Here is a 10119-nt window from a genome sequence, read left to right as displayed (position 1 = left end):
TCGTCTGATAGTTCTATGGCACACTCTTTTTATCTAGACATGCCTACAATAAAGCAATATTAGAAGCTTTGAAGTTAAAAAAAAGCCTATAAATTAAAGATATGAACATGTTAGGGGCAGTTATTAAAAAGACATTTGGAGTTAAAATTTAATTAAAAGACTATGTAGTTTGAAATGTTAACTAAATAGTCTTATTTTTTTATTAAGCTAATTAAATATGATAGGGGTTAATTAGGATTAATGAATAATTGTGTAATCTTTTAAAAATTATATATGTTCCCAAAGAGTCGAAATTCTTGCAAATAAACCAAACACTTCTTCTTTCTCCCGCCATGTTAACGCATTCTCCGCCATTAACATCTTCTCCAACACAGATCCTTCTCCTCCTCCTCCTTCTCCTCCTAACATTTCGTCCGGATGTGTATCTCCCTTTCGATTTCATATTTCGATTTACAAAGATCTGGGTTATGATTTTGATCTAGCATGGATTGGGTTTGGGTTATGTTTTGATCTAGTTGTTTAGGTTGTTGGGCTATGTTTGATGTAAGGAAGTTGAAAGGAGTGAAATATGTTAAAAATTTGTTCTAGGTATGATGGATCGATTGTAGGTGGAGATGATTGAAAATGTGTTCTGGGTATGATAGATTGCTTAAGCGATCTAGTGTATCGCTTAAGCGATTTGGTACGTCTGGTAATGCAGAGAAGATCGCTTAAGGATAGGTATGTGGCATAAGATCGCTTAAGCGATCTGCTAAAAGTCTGGTGTATAGGAGCAGATGCCTTAAGCGATCAGTAATTGGCATAAGATCGCTTAATGATCATGGTTATTTATACTAGATTGCTTAAGCGATCAAGTGTACGCTTAACCGATCCGGCATAAATAACCATGATGTCTTAAGTGATACACCAGACCATATAAGCGACTGTGCTGATTCTTTTTAAAATATTTGAACCCTTAGTACACATTTAAGAATATTTTTTTTCTTGCATTATAGGTAGTTGGGCTTATTACACATGGGACAAGTTGTTTTGGGTGTGAATATTTTGGTGAGTGGGTGGAGGAAGAAAGTAGCTGGAAGTGGATTGGAGAGCAAAGAAGTTATACCAATTGCTGTGAGCACGAGGTTAGTTTTGATGAGTTGATTGATGAAATAATTAGAAGAGGTGATTTGAGTTGCTCGCGTAGTGATATAGTTGTGAAGTAGTTTTAAGCAGGTTCCTGAACTATAAGCTACCTCCTGCTATATTAAAGTCGGATGAAAGTGTGAAGTTATGTATGATTGATGTGGCCGATAATGGTTCGAGGCCGATTTTAAGGGTTTCTTTTGTAGAAAAACCGTTGGAAGTTGGTTCAAAGGAAAGGGATAACGAGGAAGTAGGAGGAGATTTGCCTGGTTTTAATTGAACTACGAGGCCATTGATTTGTTAGTTGAAAAATCAAGAGTAGACGGTGAATTGGGTGGTGAGGAGGATACTGTAGAAGAGGTTGGTGATGGGGGCAGAATGAAAATGTTGAGGGGAGGACCCCGTAGATGTTCCCAAAGATGTAGAGATTCATTTAAATACAGATTATGCAGAAGGCGTTGATTGTGAGGAAGAGAACACTATGGGTCATTTATGCAGGTTCAGAGGGGGCAATTGGAGTAGTAGTGAATCACTCATGTTTTTACGGATGGATTGGAGTTGCGCATAGGGTATTTATTGACAACAAAGAGGAAGTGGTGATGAGTTAAAACTTGTTGCCGTGAGAGGTAATTTTGAGTTCATCACCAAAAGTCAAATTCATTGGCTGTGACGGTTGCATGTCATGACCGAAAGTGCAAGTGGGGGTTATGTAGAAGGTTGGCAGAGTCCGAAAAAAATTATTCTTAGCACATATACCGTGAGCACACATGTGGTTTGTGACATATCAGGTCAGCATCGACAAACGTTTGCTGATGTTATTGGACAATTTGTCAAAAGTCGGTTCATTAAAGGGAAATGTCCATCTCCTAAAGACATTTAGAGACTTGTGCGCATAGAGTTGGGATGTGCTGTTAGTTACTGGAAATGCTGGAAAGGGAGACAAGATGCACAAATTTGTGAGGGGCACGTCGGAGCACGGGTACGTAGTATTAGAAGCGTACCGTTATATGCTTGAGTTGACAAACCAAGGTAGCAAGACGGCTTTGAAGTGGGACAGGAATATGATGTAAAATATTTTTTGTTGCTTACGGTTCTGCTATAAGGGGTTTTGTAAACATGAGAAAGGTGTTGGCTATGATGGTTGCTTTCTGATGGGAAAGTATGGAGGTACATGTGGGGGCTACTGCACAGGACAGCGGAATCACACATATCTGTTGCATGGTGTGTGGTTGACTCTGAGAATGATGAGTCATGGAATTGATTTTTTTAGCTTACGTACGATAGTGCATGACAGTGACGAGTTGTGCATAATATCCGATATGCATAACTCTATAAAGAAGGGGATTGCCACTATTTACTGTCAAGACATCACGGATTCTGATGAGGCACCTTGGTGAGAACATAAAACAAAAGTTTAAGTGTGTTGGCCTCTTCAGAACTACTACATGGCAGCAAAAGCTTATCAGGTTGATGAGGGTCGAGGAGCACTTCCAGCAAATCCGAATCAAGGATGACAAAGTTGCTAAGTATCTTGAGCATGATGTTGGTTTCGTGCGATGGAGTAGAGCTTACTTTCTTGGAAGAAGGTTTGATGTCATGCCACGAATATAGCGGAGTCATAAATTCGAAGTTGTTATTAGAAAGAGAGTTTCTAATAGTTGCACTTTTTGATGCAATCTAGAGGACATTGTCACGGTGGTTCCATGAGCGTAATATGGAGTCAGATAATTTAATACAACCCTTGTCGTAGCTGAAAAATTATTGCGAGAACGTATGGAACTGTCAAATACATTGTTTGCATATCCTTTTAATGCTCAGAGTTCACTGTGCGCTGCTATGGTTCGGATGCCCTAGTTAACCTTGTTAGTAAAACTTGTAGCTGTAAAGTGCTTGACATTCAACGTTTACCTTGTCCTCATGCACTAGCAGCATTGAAACACCAACGGAAGCCGGATTTGGTTCAAGAATTTACATGGAACTTGCTCCCCTCTCTAGATGGCAGATCACTACATGCTAGCTTATCAGAAACATATATCCAGTGCCTCTAGAAGAGCAATGGGTAATGCCGCCAGAGTTGGCTGACATTATTATCCATCTGCCATTCAAGAAGACAGTAAGGAGAGAAAAAAAGTTAGCGTATTCCATCAGCCTCTGAGGTTCCCCGGAAGATGAATAAGTGCTCAATTTGCAAGCAACCTGGCCACAAGAGAAGCAGTTACCAGAAGTAATCCATGCAGATCCAGAAAATTAGGTTCGAAGAAGGATGAAATTCAGGGAGTTGCGAAGGCCAACCGTTGATGAGTTATTGTTTTCAATTATTGTGTTTAAATTTTTTTACCTTTAATAAATCATTCTTTATATTTAGTGTTCTTTGTTACATGCTAAATATTTGTTGGTGATTTTAGTTTGGAATTAGGTTGTCAAATTGAGGAGAAAGTATGGAATTAATACGTGTTGGTAATTTTAGTTTGTCAAAATTCACGAGAAAAGCTGGAAAAGTATATATTGCCATGACGCTTAAGCGACTAAGTATATCGCTTAAACGACAAAGGGTTTTTCAAACAGGATGCTTAAGGATATCACGGATTGCTTAAGCGATCGTGCACCTGGGTAGATATTGATTCGACTAAGACAAAAAGACAAGAATCGCTTAAGCAATATCACGGATCGCTTAAGCGATCATGCACCTGGGCAGATTTGATTTGCCAATCACACGATCGCTTAAGCGCAAGTGAAAAAGAAAAGAATCGCTTAAGCGACCTTGTGTAAACGAAGTTCCTTTTAGTACGATCGCTAATTGACCAACGAAAAATTTTAAAATTTAACAAATACATCCCTACCTACCCACGTGCCAGATTCTGACCACCACCGTCGGAATCCTACTGGGAAAGAGCGTTACGTGCAAACGGTGGATCAGGAAATAGGGCATCGTATGGCCTTTTCCGACTAGATCGACCAGAATGTGGGGAAAAGCCAGATCACGGCCAGATTTGGCCGTCGACGGACAAAAAAGTCCACATCTGGCCATCTGTGATGGCCAAATATATGGCCGTCGTTTTCGGTCAACGATGCCCAGATTTGGCGGTCGTTGGCGTCAACGTCGGCCATTTCTTTGAAAGTCGATGACGGCCAGATGTGGCCTTTTCCGGCCATATCCACAGTGGATCTAGTGGGAAAATGTCACATCTATGAATTACCGGCCATTTTTGATCGTTTGTAGTCGTCGATGGTAGCAGAATCTGGGAAGTTGGGTGGGTGGGGGTGTTTTTGTAATTTTTAAACTTTTTTAGGCGGTATTAATGATATTAATTCACTTAATGGGTCTAAAATTATTAAAAAAATACAATATTCCTAATAATTAAACAAAGAAATATTTTGGGAATAAGATTTGTAATATTTATAGGAAATATCAACCAAACGCACCCTTTATGTTGAAAAAAGAAGAAGAACATAGTTCACTAAGATCCATGGTACCTTTGAAATATAATAACGGTCATGGTCCACTGAATGAATCGTAAACCCCATATGTTTAGCATAGACTAAACATTCTACATCTTATATGTTTCATACTGACGTAAAAGAACTATATGTTTAATATAAAATAATAACGGTCATAGTCCACTGAACGAATCGTAAATCCCATATGTTTAGCATAGACGTAAAACATTACACCTTATATGTTTCATACTGACGTAAAAGAACTATATGTTAATATAAATATAATAACGGTCATAGTCCCTGAACGAATCGTAAACCCCGTATGTTTAGCATAGACGTAAAATTCTGCACCGTATATGTTCATACTGACGTAAAGGAACTATATGTTTAATATAAATATAATAACGGTCATAGTCCATTGAACGAATCATAAACCCTTTATGTTTAGCATAGCGTTAATCGCTAAACTGATGCTTTGAAATACAATAAATAATATCCGAATACATAGGATCACTTAAGCGATCCTCTGTATTTACACAGTCTGTTAGAGATCCGTTTGTATCGCTTAAGCGATTATTTGCTTTTACTCTGGTCGCTTAAGCGATCCGTCTGTATCGCTTAAACGATTCTTTGTTTTACTCCTAGTCGCTTAAGCGATCGGTAATCGCTTAAGCGATCTAGTCGTGGCAGATGCCCAGATAAAAAATCGCTAAGCATCCATTTATATTGCTTAAGCGATTTTCATAAAAGACTTTTGATCCCTTAAGCGATTTGAGATTGCTTAAGCGATCTTGGCCAAGGCAGAATGAATCTGCCCAGATCTATGATCGTTAAGCGATCCATTTGTATCGCTTAAGCGACTTTTGTAAAAGCTTGGTCGCTTAGCGAGATCAGATCGCTTAAGCGATCTTGTCCGAGGCAAAATGAATATGCCAGATCTATGATCGTTAAGCGGGCTTATGTATCGCTTAAGCGATTCTTCCTAAAAGAGTCTTTGTCGCTTAAGCGATATTCCGGGATAGAATGAACATCTGCCCAGATGGGTAATCGCTTAAGCGATCTTATGTATCGTTAAGCGATGCTTCGTAATAGACTTGGTCGCTTAAGCGATCATTTTTGGAAAAGTCTTGGTCGTTTAGAGATATATGTGGTCGGTCAAATACGTAATTGTTTGGTACCATGCCATTCTAAGTTAATTAATTTTGAAATGACTGTGATTGGGAAACATTTGTACATCATCATTTCCCTCCCAAATCCGAAAAGAATTTGTATTGCAAAATAAGTAATTATATCAATCTAATTCATCACAAATCAAAATATAAGAGACATCAATGTAACCTGTTTATCGAAACACAAAATAAAAAATAGGCATGGGATGCGGCAAATATTGAAATATTTGGACAAGCTAACCATTAGCCTCAACTGTGGTGAATCAAATAATCACACCAGTACATCACACGTTGTAGTGTACACAAAATGAAACAAAACGCTAAAAACTATTATCCAACTTGGGTGAGCAAATGTCACACCATACATAGTAATTCAAACTGCTAATGAGATATCTATATGGACAAACAAAAATATCTCCCAAATGTTAGATCCAATTCTTACAATGATTCTGCAGGCACAAGGCTTTTGGCTGCCGCAAGAAGAGCCACAGCACAACGACTGGACTTGAGAATTTCATACACTGCCTTTAATTTACTTTTTGATGCCAAAGACTTTAATGTCATTACACCTTTGCACAATCCCTTTATGCAGTGCCTCTTTCTGCCAACCAGCCTTTGAGAAATTTTCGAATTTTGCTTGCCAGTAACCTGTCTGAGATCATTGTTTGGTACCATGCCTTCCCAATAGCCTTTATTGCAGATGCTTCCTTTTGCCAAACAGCCTTTGAGAAGTTTCTCTCATTGTTTGCTAGGAAACTCCAAAATTATTCGGCACACACCGCAGACATGTCAACTTTTGTAAATAAAAAAAAAAACACATAAAAAAGTTAAGAGTGGGTAGGTGAGAAGTTCACTCAGTCCGTCTCTTTCGGTAAGCCCATATAAGCATGACACCTACAGCATCAGCACCACAACCAAGTATCAACATCAACATCACATAAACTACAAAATTCAAAGTCCAACTTCATACCTTTTGATTGGGTTTGGTCACTCAAAACGGATCCATGCCCATGGAAGCAGTCGACAGCCCAGCCCTCTGACAGTCTCTCATTGTTTCATCATTCAAGTCATCCATCGGGGTGTTGGTATGTCGAACTCAATAAATTTCAAGCATATGCCCCATATTCAGCACTATAATAGGAAGAAGACATAGTATTAGAATAAACTTATAAAACAATTGTATTATGTAAGTTAGTTTTATACAAAATTTACCTTGACTCATTTATTGGGCCGGTGGAGCGCTTACTTGGCCACTTTCCGGTTAGTACTTGATCACCCAAGTGCCCAAACATCCCGCTGTTATGCAACAGCCGAGGGAACAACCTAGATAGTGGCTCTAACTCGACCTCCAACTGCTTGTCCGACAAATAGTTGGGTTGCAGTCAAGGATCTTCACAACCCCTCCTTTAGATGCGCGACGACTGCTATCCAGTGCATCTGTTTGACGAGAATGATGTAGTACACTCTTTTAACAAAGGCCCAGCCGTGGCCAATTTGGGCCAATCCCCCCGTAATAGTGTTAATGTGTCATCAAAATGAAAATCATCAGGGATGCAGTTCAACTGTTGTGGGGCCAATGTTTTCGCTGGTCCTTTGTTGCACCACTAGCAACGACATTTTTAATTAAAGTGCGATATGCCGAAATAAGTGTTTGGCCAAATGCCACATCGGTGATGGCACAGTCGGGATAAATAGATCACCATCAGTAGTCTGTGTGTAGCCTGTCAGTGCCAATATCTCACGATGTGCTGCATCAAATAAAAACAACAGATAAGTATGGAAAACACAGGCAAAAATAAGGAAAATTAAGCGAAAATAACTCATCGAGTCCTCAAGCCACGTGCCCATCATCAACAACTTTTCAAACCATTCCGGGGATAATCCCATGTCTTACACTTTATATGGGCATTACCCTAATCCATTGTAATAGGATAGAAGAGTTTTTTCTTTTCCCTATTGGCCTATACAAATCGACATTTGAGTCCATTTTCGCTTGCCCACTTCCTCCCCCTTTCTCCATTTTACATCCCGCTTCTCGCCTCCACCTCGCCCTCCTCCATTTCACGCGCCCACTTCCTCACCAACCTCCTTAACCTCCTCCATTTTGGTTCTTCTCCATTGTTTCTTAATTTTCTTTCTTCTTTACCTGTGCATACGATGTAAGGCGATTTCACAAACTTGCTCTTTAGCTATCTCTTTCAGCCTAGTTTGCACTTCAAACCGCCTTAATTCTCACCAAATTCCTCTTCCATTGTACCAACTTCCTCCTCCACTGTACCAACTTTCTCTGCCAGCTTATTACTTTCTCCTCCACCCTTTTCATGCGCTCTTCCAACTTGTCAAACCTGTCATAAACGGCTGTTGTAAAACTTCAAACAGGCTGTTATGAGGTCAACCACCTTATTCTCCCGACGCTGATGTCTCGGCAAAGCGGTACTTGTTGTAAGGTTTGTTGAGGCATACGAACCTCTTCCTCGCTCTTCTCCTCCCATCTTCGGGCCTCCGCATTGGAGTTCATCATCCTCGACATCAACCCGTTGTCAAGCGTGGCCTGACACTGCCATCACATGCGTGACCCCTTTTAGGTCCGATCAGTGGTTATCCGTTCATCCCTTTCATCCTCCAATGCTTTGAAAGATGTGACATAGTCCCCTTTGCTTCATCCCCAGTAGCGGTGAGAAACGGAAAGACGAATCCCTACAAAAGAAACAAAATCAATCAGATTGAGCGACATTTTAAAGCAAAGCATATTCAAAAGCTTAATCCTTTAATTACCCTAGTTGCTTCAATCTTAATGTTATTTGGTCGTAGTCCAATGGGTACACTCGACATGCCACCGCAACATCCTAGGAAATTGCGTTGCACATCACCAACTGTTGCCTCTCCCCCCGCCTTAGCTAAGATAGGTGGCCTCGTACATCCAAGCCTACATTGTAAAAAAACAGTCCATATCATAATTAAAACACATATATTATAAAAAATATAACAAAAAGCTATTAATATTGACCTGCATTGCCCATGGGAAGCCAAACAAATTGTACGTGCTTGGTTTTTCCTTCCACCCATTGGGCCTGCTTTAACGCCATGTCTGGTTTTTCAGGTTGTTGATGGTTCGCTCCAAATGATATCCGTGCCCACGGATAAGAATTAAAGAACTTCAAGTCGCTTGCAAACAACAACCAATCATTCTCAATAGCTTTTGTTGAGTCAACAGCCAATAAGATTGAATGTAAAAACAATAGCAAGCACATTTATTCTTCTCCATCATTAAACCAAACTGTTTGTAGCCTCTTCTCAAAACCTGTCCTGTAATAGACTTTGCCCCTGCAAAACCTTCTTACGAAAACTTTGGCTCCGGACTCGTCCTTATTGCGTCTGCCTCTGCCTTATCTAGCACTTCCCCGCATCCTAAGCCCGTCACCAAGACATATTCCATCATCCCAAACAATAGTGGCTTTCCGTCACCACGAACCACATTTTTTTTTTTTATTGCATTTTACTGAGTGCAGCAGCATGTAATGCACTCCCTGCCGCCAAAAGCCTTTTTCCAATTTGTTCCGATTCTTAAAAACTGACCGAAACAAGTGCGACGGAAATTCTTGCACCATGCCTCATTCCAGCTAAAATGTTCCCTTATTTGTCAAAAACATCCCAACTCGACCTCACCGTACCCCTTGCAGGGAAGTAGGGTACCTTATCACTTATAAGCTCTAACTCATAGTCTCTAAGTTTACGGTCCGCACAATCTGCACAACGATATAACAAAATGTCAGCAACAAAAATAAACCAAACAACTAATAAACAAAATATCAGCAACAAAAAATTACCACTGTAGTCGCTTAAGCGATTTCAGATTTCTTAAGAGTCTGACTTGCCTCGTGCAAGATGCTTAAGCGATCTAAAATGCTTAAGCGACAAGAGTAAACTGAAAGAATCACTTAAGGATCATAAATAAAAGAGATTAATCGGTTAAGCGATAAATGATCGCTTAAGCGACAGTACAAAGCAATATTCCCAAAACAAATACTACCTTTTCTTCTCGGCCTCCTCGTCGCCTGCATTCTCGCCGGCCTCCTCCTCGTCGCCTGAATCCTTGGACGACTCCTCATGGCCTGAATTCTCGTGGACTTCTCTCTGGCTGAATTCTGCTGACTCCTTGTCTTCAGAACGTTTGCCGATTCTCCTTTCTTCTTGTGCCGTCATCGCTCCTCTGCTGTGGACCACTTTCATGATCGGATGATCCACCGCAGCAGCCATGAATGCTTGCGCCACAGAATCTAGGATCAAAGTGGCGTTGGGTTTTCCTCCTCATTGTGAGTGTCAGCCATGGTTTTGGATTGAATTTGGTGTCAAAGTTTGCAGTTTCGATCGAAAATGTGGACTGTAT

This window comes from Pistacia vera, unplaced genomic scaffold, assembly GCF_008641045.1.
Source record: "Pistacia vera cultivar Batoury unplaced genomic scaffold, PisVer_v2 Contig571, whole genome shotgun sequence".
Lineage (NCBI taxonomy): Eukaryota > Viridiplantae > Streptophyta > Magnoliopsida > Sapindales > Anacardiaceae > Pistacia > Pistacia vera.
Note: the sequence above shows the minus strand (reverse complement) of the source record.